The following is a 16,782-nucleotide window of genomic DNA, read 5'->3' as shown; positions in this document are numbered from 1 at the left end:
ATCTCATCCTCCCACCTCTGTAACCTGTCTAGATCTTGTTGAATTCAGTCACTCCCCTCCAGCGTGCCCACTTGTCACCACATCTTTGTGTGAATTTGCACAGCGTGCTTTCCACTCCCACCTCCAAGTCGCTGATAAAGATGTTGAATAGCACAGGCCTGAGGACCAAGCCCTGGGGGACTCTACTGCCCACATCCCTCCAGGTTGAAAATGACCCATCCACCATCACTCTCTGGGTACAACCATTGAGCCAATTTGCCACTCATCTGACTGTGTAGGCATCAATGGCACACACGCCTAGTTGTTTCTCACCCCATTCTCAAAAAAAAGTGTCAAAAGCCTTCTTGAAGTCCAGGTAGATGACCTCCACCTCAACACCCGCATCCAAGGACTTTCTGACCTTGTCATAATAGGAAACAAGGTTAGTCAGGCAGGATCTGCCTGCAATGAACCAGTGTTGGTTGCCCCTGAGCATTACCTCCCATGCTGGACCCCTGCAGATGTGCTCCTTGATAATTTTCTCAAAGGTCTTCCCAAGGACCGAGGTGAGACTAACTGGCCTATAGTTACCCAGATCCTCCTTTCTCCCCTTCTTGTAAATGGGGACCACATTGGCCCTTTTCCAGTCCTCTGGAACCTGGCCTGAGCACCATGAGTGCTTGTACAGCCATGCCGGGGCCCTGCTATGACCTCCTCCAATTCCCTCAGTACCCTCGGATGAAGAGTATCCAGACCTGCTGATTTAAACATGTCCAGCCCCTCCAAGAGCTCCCTAACTAGATTGTCTCTGACCCTAGTCATGGTGTCATGTCCCCTGAGCCTGTCCATAATCCTAGTGGGGGAGTTGTCCTGGTCCCTGATCAGAAATATGGAGGCAAAGAACTCATTGAAGAGATCAGCTTTTTCCTTTGCTGCAATCACCAAACCGGTCCTGTAGGGGCCCCATGTTACCTGGTGCCTTCTTCTTACTCCCTATGTATTTGAAAAATAACATTTTGTTATCCTTAATTCTGGTCGCCAGTCCTAGTTTCACCTCTGCCTTGGTCTTCCTAACCACCTCCCTGCAGTTGCAAGCAATGGAGGTGTAATCCTCCTTGGTGATAGTCCCTTGCTTCCGCTGATTGTATGCCACCTTTTTTGCCCATAGGCCCTCCTGGATGCCTTTACTGAGCCAAGGGGGTTTTTTAGCACTCTTTCCCCCTTTGGTTCACATTGGGACTAACTCCTTCTGAGCTCGGAGGATCATCTCCTTAAGGAACAACCACTCGTCCTGGACTCCCATCTCATTGAAGTTCTGAGTCCCTAATGCCTCTCTTACTAATCTCCTTAGCTCATTGAAGTTGGCCCTCCTGAAGTCAAGGATTTTTCCCATTATGCTTGCATTCACCACCCTGCTCCAGATAGTAAATTCCAGTAAACGATGGTCACCAACACCTAGGTAGTCAAGCACCCGCAAACCCCTCACCAGGTCATTGCCTGTGGCAAGGACCAAATCTAGCAAGGCATTTCTTCTGGTGGGATTGTGTACCCACTGGGTTAGGTGGAGGTCCTATATGCAGGCTAAAAACCTACATGAGCGTTCAGACCTGACTGACTGATCCTCCCAGTAGATGTCTGGGTATTTTAGGTCACTCATGACAACCACATCCCTTGTCCTTACTGCCTTCATGAACTGACCTGAATATTCCAGGTTCCGCTCATCCCCCTGGTCAGGTGGTCTGTAGTAGATACCCACTATCAAGTCCCTTTCCCCACAACCCCCTTGCATTCTATCCCAGAGCACCTCAGTTTGAGTATCTCATTGAATAGCTCAGCCTTGTCTCCCCCTGTCTGTCACCCCTTCTTGTTCAGTAGGGGTCCTATGCTGCCCTTCACCTTCCTTTTACTCCCTACATACCTAAAAAAAGACTTTTTGTTGTCTTTAATTTGTGTTGCCAGCCTCAGCTCTGTAGTTGCTTTGCCCTTTCTAACTGCCTCCCTGCAAGTGCAGGCCAAGAAGGTATACTCCTCCTTGGTAGCTTCCCCCTGCTTCCACCACCTATATGTCTTCTTTTTTGCCCTTAGGCTCCCCTGGATTTCCCTGTTTAGCCAAGGAAGTTTTTTGACTCCTTTCCCCCTTTTCCCTCATACTGGGATAGTCTCCCTCTTCACCCAAAGGATCACTTCCTTTAGGAACGACCACCCTTCCTGGATTCCCATCTCTCCAATACTCTTCTCCTGCAGTGTATCATTGACTAGACTCCTAAGCACACTGAAGTTAGCATTCCTAAAGACAAGCACTTCCACCCTATTAGTTGTCTTACCCACCCTATGCCATATGATGAATTCGAATGATTGGTGGTCACTGTCCCCAAGGTGACCACAAATCTATTGCTCCCTTACCAGGTCCTCCCCTGTAGAAAACACCAAGTCCCATAAGGCATTCCCCCTAGTGGGACCGTATACCTCCTGCATTTTGTGAAGTTTAGGTCCCCCATGACAACCACATCCCTAGACTGTATGGCCTCTGAGAGCTGCCTCAAGAATTCCAAGTGTAGCTTTTCCTCTTGATGTGGTGGTCTGTAGCACACCCCCACCACCAAGTCCCTTTCCCCCTCGACCTCTATGTATCCTAATCCACAATGCCTCAACTTTCTCCTCCTCTGATCCCATTTTGATTAGGGTAGATGTATAATGCTGCTTTACATAAAGAGCAACCCTGCCCCCTTTCCTCCCTACTCTGTCCCTTCTGTACAACCTGTAGCCCTCAATGTGTACTGCCCATTCATGGGTAGGGTCCCACCAGGTTTCCGTTAGCCCCACTAAATCAAAGTTATTACTTGCAAGCAGGAGTGTGAGTTCTTCCTGCTTGTTCCGCATGTTCCTAGCATTAGTATAGAGGCACACAAGACCTCCGAATGGTGTCTTTGGTGTCCCTCCCCCACTCCACTCTGATGCCCAATGGGCCCCTTTGTACTTACCTGGGATGTACTATTGCAGGTCTTGCAGGTTCTAGATTCTCTCCACCTCCTCCCTCCCCATCTCCCATTGTACTTAGTCTAAAGCCCAATGTAGGAGGTCAGCCAACCTGTAAGAAAAGAGACTTTTACCTTTTTCAGACAGATGAAGCCCATTGCATCCCAGGAGGTCCCTTGCATGGAAGTGCATATTCTGGTCCAGGAAGCCAAAACCTGCATGATGGCACCAACTCTGGAGCCGTGGGTTGACTTCTCTGACAGGTGATGTGATGCCGACTGCAGCCACTGACCAGGAAGATCAACGAGAAGACCACCTACACCCCCATCTTCCTAAGCCTGGTTCCCAGAGCCCTGTAGTCACTCATGATATGGTCTGAAATACTCCTGGCCGCATCATTTTTTTCCACATGAATGAGGACCACGAGATAGTTGTCAGAGGGCTGGATGAGATGTAATTGTTTAGTCATCGTAATTGTAGTCCTCTACCATCTTTTTCATCGTGAGGAATTTCCTGGCTCCCTCCCGATTCTTTTGGATCGGATTTGTAACTGATGATTTTACAAACATCACACGATTAACAGGGGAAGGAACTGATCTCTTGAATACATAACAACACATAGGTACACATTGTACTCCACAACAAATTATCAAGAAAACACATTTACTTGCTACAGCTAACAGGTAAATTTGTTTAAGCCAGAAAAAATTAGGAAGCCAAGAAGTAAGCCAAGAGAAATCGAACCCTTCCTCTTGCTTGATGTGGGACAGAACTTCTTTCAAGTTCTGCACTTTTGACTCTATCAACTCGGAATTCTGTCAAATTGAAACACATTCCCTCGAACTCTTCACATCCGTGGTTATGCCTCAGCAACAGGTAATCTATGGCTGCTCTATTTTGCAGAGTAGCTCCTCTTAGTTCTTTCATTTCAGTATTGAGGGCAGCTAGGGCCTGTGAAGTTGTATTTAGGCCCTTTGCCAGGGCACAGGCCACCTTACTAAGCTGCCTCTTGGCGTCCACTGCTAGGCCTGGCACCCCTACTATAGAAACTGCTAAGGACACTACATCAGCCTTACTCAGGAGGTCTACGTCACTATCACAGGATTCATCTAGCACATTCAAACCTGTCCGGTGACATTTACTAGAGGTTGTAGGCATACCTGGTAGCCAGACAGTCAACCGGCCCAGAGTACAAGGGCCTCCTGTGGCATTGGCTGGGATATATGAATAGGCAGTCTTCCCACAAAGAAGGAACCACCCCCGGGGTAATACAACATGACCGTAGTTGCAAGATACATTAGTCACATCTGAGCAATTGAAAATTTTCGTTTCTTTGGTTAGGCTTTTACAAGCTTTGGTACAGTTCACAAAATTGGCACAGCTGGTGTTACCAGGGGAGGTGACTGTCAACAAATCTATTTCAAAGGTACTGGCGTTTCTTTCTGTGGTGATGGTTCCCCACATGGCGTAGTTAGTGTAATTGATTGGAACTCCTATTCCCCCAGATGCGAACCAAGTTTGATTCCAGAGTGCTTCCAATGGAGTGGGCACCCCTATAAGGCATGATGTGAAAATATCCTCAACCGATGTTCCTCCACATGGTTGACGTTTTAAACAGAAATTTAAGTCCTTCTACTGGCTCTGCTGTCCAACGGTGTCCGTTTGTGTCGGCTTCCGGTGCGACACTCTCAGCAACTTCTCCCGCAGGTAGTGCTTCTGGTGCAGCCTTCACCCGAGTGTAGTGTATCCACGGTTTTACCCCTGAACCTTTACTGCAGCGTGAGTGGTGAGAATCACAGGATACGGTCCCTTCCACCGGGGCTGAAGCAGCTCGTCTTTCCACGTTCGGACCAGCACCTTGTCTCCGATCTGGAACTTATGGACTGGTGTATCTAAGGGGAGTGGAAGTCGCTCCTGGACATACCTGTGGAGAGAAGACAATACAGCAGACAAAGAATACAAATAATCTTTTACCCAACCTTCCCCTTTTACATGCATTTGACTCCCATGCGTCACCACTGGATTCTTAGGATATGGCTTGCCATACATTAATTCGAATGGATTAACTCCCAATTTAGCTCTAGGGGCTATGTGCACTCTAAGCAAGGCAAGAGGCAGAGCTTTGGGCCATTTCAACTGAGTCTCTTGACAAAGTTTAGCCAGTTGTCTTTTCAGAGTCTGATTCATTTGTTCCACCTGTCCACTTGACTGTGGTCTCCATGCTGTGTGAAGGTCCCATTGTATCCCCAGAGCCCGGGAAACTGCTTGGGTTACTTCTGACACAAAGTGTGGCCCTAGGTCCGAGGCTAATCCCTCTGGGATTCCAAATTGTGGAATCATTTCTTTTAACATCACTCGGACCACTTATTTTGCTTTGTTGGTTTGGCACGGGAAGGCCTCGGTCCATCCAGTCAATGTGTCCACGAGCACTAACAGGTATTTGTAGTATCCCTTCCTGGGAACTTCAGAGAAATATATCTGCCAACATTCTCCTGCTAATAGTCCTTGCCTTCCTGCTCCTGGCGGAGGTTTGGGGGAAATCTTAGGATTGTTGGCACAACAGACAGGGCATCTTCGCACTATTTGTTCTGCTGTTTTCCTTATCTTAGGTCCCACTACAATTCTTTGGAGACCTTGGGTCATGGCGTCAGCTCCCATGTGGGTGCTCTGGTGGTACTCTTGGAGCATTTTGCTAAGAATCAATTTCGGCATCAGGACCTGTCCTTCAGGCAAGACCCACCATCCATCTTGTTGTTCCTTACTTCCCAATTTCTCTGCTAGTTGGTTTTCTTTTTCAGTATATATTTGGGAGGTTCCTCAGGCAACACTACCTGAGGCATCAATGCCAACATTTGAGTCTCCTGAACTTGTTCTCTAGCTGCCTTCTTTGCCGCAGCATCTGCTCATCGATTTCCTCTTATAACTTCACCATCTCCCTTTTGGTGGGCCTTACAGTGCACCACAGCTACCTCTGCTGGTTCCATCATGGCTTCAAGTAGTTTCAGGATTTCTGTTCCATGCTTTACTGGGCTTTTGCTTGCTGTTAAGAGTCCTCTCTCTTTCCATATAGCTCTGTGGGCATGTAGGACTCCAAAAGCGTACTTCGAATCCGTGTATATAGTGGCCGTCTTTCCTTTTGCCAAATGGAGAGCTCGGGTCAGCGCAATAAGCTCAGTTCTCTGTGCAGAGGTATTTGGAGGCAAGGCTTTTGCTTCCACGGTATCCCATGATGTAACCACGGCGTAACCCGCCTATCAGGTTCCATTGTCCATGAAGCTGCTTCCGTCCGTATAGAACTCAAGGTCTGTGTTAGGGATTAGAACATCCCTAAGGTCTGGCCGGCTAGCATACACACTCTCAATGGTTTCGATGCAATCATGCTGTAATCCTTCGTCCTGTTCCAGTGGCATTAGCGTAGCTGGGTTCAGTGTACTAGAGGTCTGCAACTGGATGTCTCCTTGATCCAGGAGAGCCGCCTGGTATTTAGCCATTCGTCCAGGGGAAAGCCAGGTTCCCCCCTTTGCATCCATCACCGCCAGCACTGAATGTGGGGTATACACAGTCATTGGCTGTCCTAAAGTAAGTTTCTTAGATTCCTTTACCAGCATAGCTGTAGCTGCCACTGCTCGCAGGCAGGCCAGCCATCCCAAACTAGTAGGATCCAATTGTTTGGAGAAGTAGGCCACTGCTCTTTTCCAGCTACCTAAGTACTGGGTCAGCACTCCTGACACTACTCCTTGGCATTCATGAAGGTAAAGCTGAAATGGTTTACTCAGGTCAGGTAGGCCCAGGGCCGGCGCCGTCATGAGGGCCTGTTTGATAGTGTCAAAGCCCTTTCGGCATTCTGCTGTCCATTGCAAATCTCCCTCGCTACCAGCAGTGGCCTCATAAAGAGCTTTGACTATTAGTCCAAAATTGGGGATCCAGATCCGGCAGAACCCTGCCATCCCCAAAAAGCCTCGCAACTGTCTCTTGGTCTTTGGGACTGCCATCCGGCAGATGGCCTCTTTTCTCTCAGGGCCCAACATCCTCTGGCCTTGCAAGATGTCAAATCCTAGGTACCGCACTCTCTCTTGCTCTATCTGGGCCATTTTCTGAGACACCTGGTATCCCACTTGTCCCAGGAAGTTCAGTAAAATTATGGTCAGTAGGTGGTACTCTTCCCTCGTTTTCACTGCAATCAACAGATCATCCACATACTGTAACAGGGTTCCTGACGTTCTTCTGTCCCACTTTTGAAGATCGGTACTTAAGGCAGTGCTGAAAAATAGTGGGACTGTTCTTAAAACCCTGAGGCAAAACTGTCCAGCACAATTGGGTTTTTCTCCTAGTCAGGTCCTCCCATTCGAATGCAAAAATCTGTTGGTTGTCTCTTTCAAGTGGGATGCAAAAGAAGGCATCTTTCAGGTCCAGGACGGTAAACCATTGGTCCTCTGCAGACAAAGTAGCCAGCAAGGTATAAGGGTTTGGCACCACCGGGTGGAGGGTCACCATGACCTTGTTCACGGCTCTGAGATCCTGCACGAAATGATACTTATTACTGTGGGGTTTTTTGACAGGCAAAATGGGGGAATTAAAAGATGATCGGCACTCCCGAAGCAAACCATGTTCAAGGAATAGCTTTATAAGTGGTTCTAGGCCTTTCCAAGCTTCTATTTTCAACCAATATTGGGGTACCCTGGGTGGAGTAATTCCCGGCTTCAAATCAATGCTTACAGGGGTGGCCAGTTTGGTTCTTCCTGGCTTCTCTCCCGCCCATACCCATGGCACTACAGCGTCTTCTACTTCAGGGGGAATTCTCCCTTCCTCCCCTTCCCACAATAGGAGACACATCTGGGCCTTCCAGGCCTCCTCAGTTGGTATCTTCATAGTAATTCGGTCCTCCGAAAAGGTCAGTTGGGCCTGCAATTTGCACAGCAAATCCCTCCCAAACAAGGGTATGGGGCACTCAGGCATATACAAGAACTGATGAGACACTTTCTTTCCTCCCAATTTGCATTCAATGGGTGGCACAAAAGGACGATGGGTCTGCTGGCCAGTCGCTCCAATTATGGGGATCTTGATTTTTGATAAAGGTCCTTTAAAATTGGTTACAACTGAATGCGTGGCTCCACTATCCACTATAAAAATCAATAAGTTCTCCCCCTACTTGCATTCTAACCAGGGGCTCATCGGGGGAGACAGGGATTACTTCAGTGTTCACCCCCGGTCCCCGTCACTCCTGGTCAGAGCCATCTAACATCAACAATCTTTCTTCCTCCTCTTGTCTCTTCTCCCCCCTCTTGGGGCACTCATTTTTCCAATGCCCTTCCTGCTTGCAAATAGCGCACTGGTTAGGTCCCAGCCTGGGACCCTGGCCGTAGCCTCCCGGAGCATAGCTCACGCCTCCTCTTCCTCCACGCCCTCTACTTCCCCTGCCCCATCCTCTACCCCTCTGATCTACAATTGCTGCTGCCAACAACGATGCTTGTAACGACGCCTGTGCCTTCATTCTTTTGTCTTCCTTTTTCTCCTTAACCTGATCTCGGTTGGAGTACACCTTATAAGAAATCTCAATCATTTGGCTGACGCTCATTCCAGGTACTCCTTCAGCCTTCTGTAGTTTTTTCCTAATATCTGGGGCTGACTGTCCTATAAACAGTGTGTTAAACATCTTGGCATTTTCCGGCAGCTCCGGATCTAAATCCATCTACTGTCTGGCTGCCTCGCACAACCTCCCATAAAAACTGGATGGATCCTCCTCCGGACCCTGCCACACTTCGTACAATTTAGACAAATTTTTCTGCTTGGGGATAGCCTCCCAAAGAGCAGCCAGCACAAACTCCCGATACAGCGCTAACTCTGGCCGGCCCCCCCACCGGGTGTTGGGATCCCAGTATTGATTTTCCTTAGGGCAAAGTTTATCTACATCACCGGCTGGGTGACGCTGCTGTGCTATCGTTCGCGCTTTCTCTAAGACCAACCTCTTTTCTTCCAGAGTCAGAAGAGCGGCCAATAAGGCCTGAATATCTATCCAGTTTGGTTGGTAGGTGAGGAAAATGGTAGAAAGCAACTGTGCCATTGCTTCCGGATTCTGCCGGTACTGGACCATGGACTGTTTCCAATTTATCAAGTCTGCCGTGCTGAATGGCACATGGACAAAAACTGGTCTACCCTCAGGACCCACTGCTTGGTGCAAAGGGGCCTGAACTACTGGTTGGGCCCCTGATCGTAAGCGACTCGCCACAGGGCTAAACGCCCCATCTTCTACAGTCCCTTCTACCGCCAGATTGCTACCACCCGCATCTGCCGGACCCGGGGACGGCACCCCAGGGCTGTCAGGGGAGGTGGGGGATGACGGACTGGATGAGCCAGCCGGGAGTCCCTGATGAGCTGTTTCAGGTGCAGCGGATGTCCCTTGTGGTGACTCAGGGCTCACAGGATAAGACGGGGGAGCCATGGGAGCAATTAGCAACTGCACGTCTTCCTCCTCCGGACATGCCGTGGTGACCCCCTGTAAAGCCATTACCCCGCTTCCCCTAAATATCCCACACGATTTCTGCATAGCCCCATCCCCATACAAAGTCATATATGCCTCTACATAACGCATCTCATCCCACTTTCCTTGGTGCCTACAAAACAACTGTAACTGCAAGATTGTGTTATAATCCAAAGACCCATTCTCTGGCCAGGCTGCACCATCCGCGAGTTCGTACTGTGGCCAACATGTATTGCAATACTGAATCATCTGGTTTTTCGTCATAGGGTTGCTTCCAAACTTTGGCCAGTTTTTCAAAATGCATCCTAGGGGACTGCAGGGCGGAATCTTAGACTGGTTACTTCCCATTATCTAACTACCGGACAGCGACCGCCGCTCAGCCTCAGTACCAAACTGATTAAAGGGAGTTCACAGGACTACCACCTGATCTCACTCGCCTAGGGCGTCTACACGGTCGGAACTTTTAAAGCCGTCTCTTTCCCAATCCTGATCAAAATATTAAAAGAAGTACTCACCAGTCCATTGAGACCTCCCTCGCCCCGCCCAATTAAGTTGGTCCTTCGAGCGTTGCGCCGTTGTGCCCCTCCACGACTCCATCAGGCTACGAGGAGACGGTCAGACCTCCGACGAATAAGGTCGGTGGTGCCTGGCCCCCGCCCCGTCCACAGTTGTTGCCGGAGCCAAGAGGTGGACCGGGCAAAGCAGTTAACTAGGTCCCTTCGTGGTTGCCAGAAATTGTTGTCCCCAAAGGACAGTGAGTTCGTGCCCGGTGCGCTTGTGCCAATAAACACACAGGGGTGAAGGATCCAACTTAATCTTTATTTCTGCGCAGAAAGTGGTGCTTGGCAATCGTTCACAAAGCAAGCACACCCACCCAAGCGGGCATTAGCCTTATATAGCCTCTTCTAGCCTTACACGCTATGCAGTTACTATAGGTTGCCCCTTTTGGTCCATGCGCACTTCAGCCTAGCTACAGACCACTCCCTAGCCAGCTTGAACTTGTCTTCGTGACGGTGTAATTTGCTGATGTGGCACCTGTTATTCAGCAAGCTCAGCCAGTAACCCCCCTTTCCAACTCCACCAGGGACCTCGCTGATATAGCCTTTCCTTCTAGCAAGCCCAGCAATTAAGCAACTAGGCAACAAGCGATCTCCCCCAGCCTAAACAACCTACTCTATGCCCTTGGTTAGATAAAATACTTTTTCAAAACATACAAAGCTGTTCCCAAAGTATAAAAAAAAAAAAAAAAAAGTTTCAAGGGTACTCATCAGCTAGGTGGAGGCCTCACACAAGCTCTGGGCCGGAGGCAGCAGCAGGGCAGGGGCCCTGGCTGTGCTCCATGTCACCACCCCCATAGTAGTCCCCCTCCTCATTCACTTACCTGAAGTCTCTGTCAGAAGCTCCTGGGTATTCCTGCCCACAACTGGCCTGAGAACTGCCTGCAAACCACTCCCCTATTGGCAGTCCCTGGTCACAGGCTCCTTGGTTGCCTGGGGAGTCTCTTTTTATACCCTTCTGGGCCTAGGCTGACTCAGGCTCAGGCAGGCTCAGACAGCAATCAACACTCACTCAGCAATCATCATCACTTACTCCTAGCAAGTCCTAGCACACACCCACCAAACACACAGTCAGCAAAACCAAAGGTATAGGCAGCTGGATCACTTACCTTTACTTTGCAGGAACTGCAAACTTCTCCTCTCCTGGCAGTCTCTGTTCACTGGCTGAAATGAAATAGCTGCTGAAATTTCACACAGCCCTACTGGATAAATAACTGGTTGGATTTTTATGCTCACTAAGTGGTCATCAATATCTCCACATTTTACTGGAAGGAGGTATCAAGCATGGGGGTTCCCCAGGGATCTGTCCTTGGCCCTGATTTATGAGAAAAGGCAGAAAGAATAAGGATTATTTATCTGAGGAAGAGAAGACTGAAGTAGGATATGATAGTAGTCTTCAAATACCTGAAAAGTGGTTATGTGCAGGATTATCTGTGGCTGCAGGGGACAGAACACAGAGTAAATTTTTTAAACTGAAGTAAGGGTAATTTAGGTTGAATATTGACAGGAACTTTTTCACCATAAGGGTAGTTAAACAGTGGAAGAGACTACCCAGAGACATTGCAAAATCTCTATCCTTGGAAGTTTTTAAGAACAGGTTAGAAAGACACTCAGTGGATAATGAGGGATGATCTTTCTTTGAACATTGGATTGGACTTGATGACCTCCTGAAATCCCTTCCAGCCCTACTTTTCCATGATTATATGGGATTGATTTCAGCTCCCAGTCAATTAAACTAGCAACAGTTTCCCAAAATAATTCAGGAAACAACACAGCGATATTAATAGATTTGTCTGGTTGTATGCCGTGAGCTTTTTGCATAGCATCTTCTGCATAGGTAGTTGCTGTGTTAAACCAAATTCCTTCAAAGCTGCAACACCAAAAATGATTCAGAGTAAATTAGGCAGATGTTTTGGTTTAGCAGCCTTCTATGTAAAAAAATAAAAAAAAATAAATACCATTTGTCCAACCTGAAAAACATTTAAAACATTGTGAGGTAATTTTGTATATTATAAGAGCTTAAATGAAGTTAACTGCAGAAGCATCCTGCAGATATAATAATACAGTATTTTCTCAAGCAGAAAAGATAGAGTTTGTCTAGTCTAAAGTTCTGTTACCAAGAGACCAGATAAACTGACTACTGGCCCATTTATTCCTGACCACATGCCCTGAAATATTAGATCATGCATTCATTTATCCATTTATCCCTTTCAAAAATCAGTGTGTGTTTTAAAAGACTATTACCTCTTCTTCATGCTCCATTACTTGTTACTTGATATTAAATTATTGAAAACTATATAATGTATTAAATTGTTGAAACCAAAATATTTTGAAGCAAATTGATTACTTGTTTCTTCAAAGGGCACATAGAATTGACAGGAAACTGCTAGGGGGGAGAGGAAGCTTCAGCATTGGAGAGAAAAGAGGTCTGCCTGCTGCTCACTCTCATGCTGCTTGAGTGGGACAGGGGAGCATGTGTGGATGGAAAGGGGAGGGAGGAGTGAAGGAGCTTGCTACTCCCAGCTCTGCCAGGCAAGCAGCTATGGACAGGAGAGGGAAACAGCAGCAGACACAGACTCAGAGAGCTAGTGATGCCAGCTCAACTCCCTGCCCCCCTACCCTCTTTTGGTGCCACTGGTGGCAGCTGATTCCCTGCCCTTCACAGTGCTGCAAGCCAGTCAGGCAGTGCTGATCTCACCCTTCCCCTTGCTCTACCAGTGGAGGGGCTGGGCTCAGTCACATGGCAAAGAGCAGGCAGGGGAGAAGCTCCCACACAGATTCATGGGTCCTGCAGTGTTGCATTGCCGCTGGCTCTGGCTGCAGCTGGGCACAGCCGCGCTGCCTGATGCTGCTGGTGCCATGGGGAGTGGGCAGAGGGCAGGCGTGCTGATCCCAGGGCAGAGGAGGGTCCCTGAATGAGCTGATCTGCCCCAGTCCCATACCAGAGCTGGCTCAAGGAGGGTGCCATGTCCTAGGCAGATCAACTCATGCAGGGATCACCCCTACCCCAGGATCGGGGTGGCAGGTCCCCGTACAAGCTGATATGGCCCGGCCCTGTGCTGCTGGCCCCAGGCAGCAGCACCTGGCGCCTGTCAGCCAGCAAACAGATCGGGGACCCACCGGCACCCCCAGGAGGGCTGCTGGGGCTGTGTCATTGTCCTCCCAGGGATGTGAGCCCCCAACCTGCCTACCAGGTAACAGAAGCTGGGTGCTGCCACCTGGGGCCAGCGCCATCACCGATCTACACAGCACTGGGTGCGGGCTGTGCCCAGTGCCAGTCTATCATCTGGCAGGCAGATTGGGGGCTTGCACCCTTGAGAGGACTCTGGCACAGCCCTCCCAGGGGTGCAGACAAGCCCCTGATCTGCCTGCCAGATGAAAGGAGCCTGGGACCAGCAGCAGCACCAATCTTCTTGGTGCTGGTCCCAGGCACCAGCCCCCATCTTCTCTCATCTGGCAGGCAGATTGGGGGTTCACACCCCAGGAGGATTCTGGCAGAGCCCCTGTAGCACTCCCAGAGGTGCAGGGAAGGCAGGGAAGCCCCCAATCTGCCTGCTGGCCTGCTGCAATTTATATTTCCCCATAATAACCTATGGGCATAACATCAAAACAGCATCGAAACAGCAAAACAGTTTCGACAAAACAAAATGGAACAGTGGTTTCAAAATTATACAAAACTTGAAATGAAATACTGTTCCATTGAATCGTCAAAATGAAAGTTGAATCAGAATGGTGTTGTTTTGCACAGGCCTAATAGCCATAAAAAAACTTGTAATACACCTGCTCAGAGAAGATTGTTATTATTTCTAGGAAAAGTCATGGGAAAGGTATATGAAGATATTGCTGTTTATATATGTTGCAAAGGAAATGTATTTATTACATTATTCAGGTTTCTGTCATGCATCTTTTAAGACAACTTTGTACTGTTCAATTCATATTTACATGAACTTAGCAATGGGCAGTTTCCAATGGTTTTAATATGATGTCATTTGAAATCCAATTAATTTGGCAGGGGAAGGGCTGGAGAGGTATTTCTTATTTTATATTGCAATGTTACAATTTAAAAAAAATATACTTACTATCCAAATAAATGTGCATGCTCTGTAGCAGTTTAGTGGTGGCCTTGAATGTCAATTTAGAGCAGGCCTTTGATTCTAAGAGCAACAGTGCTGGCAACTGGGACTTGAGTGCAGATTTACCTATTTCCAAGCTGATGAAGCATGATATCAGTACCCTGTGGAAGCACAGTGAAGACTTTGCTTCTGTCTTTCTAGGGTTCTGAGTGGGAGTAAAGCCTAAAATAAGACAAGAGTAGAGTAGAGAGACATCAGTGAAGAACAAAGAAATCTGTACCAGTAGGTGACTGAGTGATAAAAGTGAACATGATGCTTTCTGGGGGAGCCACTGGCAGAGTGCTGGAGGTTGGTGCTATGCACTGCATTGAATGTCTAGAGATTGGAGCATATTACAACATGGAATTTTCTGAATTAATTAAAAAAAGGCCAGGAAGAGAGCATGAGCCAGGCTACAAGTGACTGAGGGAATGTTTTCCTTTAGTTACTGACCTAACAGGAAAGAGTGAGATCCATTGCCATAGTTCAGTAACTAAAAAATGGTGAAGTCATTGTTGCTTTGTTTGCATTTTAGCTGCACCAAGGCTTTGGTGAAAACAGTTGAATCATGCTGACTAGAAATTTATTTGGAGACATAAGACCTATCCATTGATGTAAACAGACTTGCAGTGACACAAAACTCTTGCAACATAATATAAAAATCAGACCCTTGGTGTCTCCTATATTCTTACCATTATGGGAGGATTGAGAATAAGATCAATAAAGCTGGTATAGCAGTTTTGTAATCATGGTTTGATGTGTAGTCTTTGTCATTTCATGATCATTTTAGTGGTGAAGTATTTTACTGTAGTTTAACATTTATTGTGAGGCATGATACATCTTTTCCAGCTAATTGCTATATTTCAGCTTTTAAAATGAGCATGTCTCTCTCTCTCATGTTTCAGCTCATATATTGTAATATTATTACTATTACTGTTAAAGGTGACCTGAAAACGATTTTTAAATGGATTGATTTTTTTTTGTTGCCCTTTTTCCCTTTCCTTTATGATGTATAAAACCATTCTAAAGATTTTAAGCTTCATAAGCATCTCCCCACTTCTTTTCTTTTTAATTTAGAAATGTTGTCTCTTGCCTCCTGGCTTTACTTGAAGAAATAATAAGGATCTCAAAAGGTATAGTTTTAATACGTGATTGAACCTGAGAAGGCAATTGTTCTGGACTCCCACTACGTGGGCTTGCTTAGGAGTGCCCTCCAAAGCCAGCCCAGGAGTGGCTGCTAGAGCAACAGGAAGAGCTCTTTCAGTCCCTCACCCTCCCTGGTTTTGTGTGGCCATCAAGTAGCTAGCATCCAGTACTCCTCTTGAAAGAGGGACTTTACTTCTTGTTGGGGAGAACAAGTGTAACATGAAGCTTTGAACAGCAAAACACACAGTTCCACTTCAGTAAAGCACTTATTGGGTCAAAAGCCATCCAATCAGATGTTTTCTTTCTCCATGCCCTCCCCCCCCCCCCCACCCCCCATGCAATTTCAAGGAAGTTGTCCAGATAGTTCCTCAGTAACCAGAGAACCCCATAGATTGCCCCATAATTCTCTTTGCATTCTGCACAGCATCTGAGTCACAAAGCTGCTGCACTGGTTTCTATATCCACACTGTCCCCTTCCAACAACTTCCTGCTTGTCCATCACTGCTACATTCATTATCATATTTATTTTCTTTGGCTTCCCTGGAAAGCCTCCTGGGTGTCACCAGCAGTCCCCACATTTGTTCATGTATTAACAAAGTGATTCAAGTCTCTGCAGGTCAGAGGTGTTAGACTCATCTAGCCCTGAAGGCCAGATGAGTGGTGTGGGGCTGGTCTGTGGGCTGGATACCCGCTCCCCAGAATACCTGATTCAGCAGTAGCTTCAGCTGGTCTGGGAGCAGGTGACACAGGCACCATGTAGAGCATGTGTCCCAGGCTGGGCCCTGTATGAGGCACAGTTCAGCCAGGGCAGTTGCCATGTATAGCACAGCTGTTGGTCCAGCTGGACTGCACTACATATGGTCCTCATTCCAACCACTCTGAGATCCATAACTCAAGCACAGGCAGATCCCAGACTATCTGGGGCAGCCACTTCTTGGTTTTTCATATAAATGTATCAGTATTACTTATATGTTGTATTAGGGCTAGGTCTGTTTAGTAGGGCAAGCATTTACTTGAGTGTCCCTTACATATTCACACTTGGGAGAGGTAATTGCTGATAATTAGCATCTGACATGAGAATGTTTATCCATCCAATAGACCCTTGTGGACACAGTACAAGGCACTTGTGCCAGGCCATTTCATACAATGATAATTTTTTTTTTTTTTAAGACTTGTAAGAATAACAACTGAGAACAGGTCCCCAGCAGCAGGACATTGGCTGCTGTTGTCCCTCTGCTTCACCTATGGCAGATTAGGGTGTTATGACTTGTGGTTGTGTCAGGCTGAACTGTGGTTTTACTAATAGGTAGACAATGGATTTATATAGTATGGTTTTGATGGGGATTACCCCACCTCTGGCAGGACTAGGCCTCTCTGGAGGCCTCTTCCAGCCCTACTTCTCTGTGCTTCTATGACATTTTTCGCAGTCAAGGAATTAAAAGAGAAACAGTATCTTTAGGATATTGGATTAGTAATCATTGGGTGCATCAACACAAGATGTTTGCTGAGGAGTAGACTAATTAGCTCTATAGTA

Source organism: Alligator mississippiensis, chromosome 5 (genome assembly GCF_030867095.1).
Source record: "Alligator mississippiensis isolate rAllMis1 chromosome 5, rAllMis1, whole genome shotgun sequence".
Taxonomy (NCBI): Eukaryota; Metazoa; Chordata; order Crocodylia; family Alligatoridae; genus Alligator; species Alligator mississippiensis.
Note: the sequence above shows the minus strand (reverse complement) of the source record.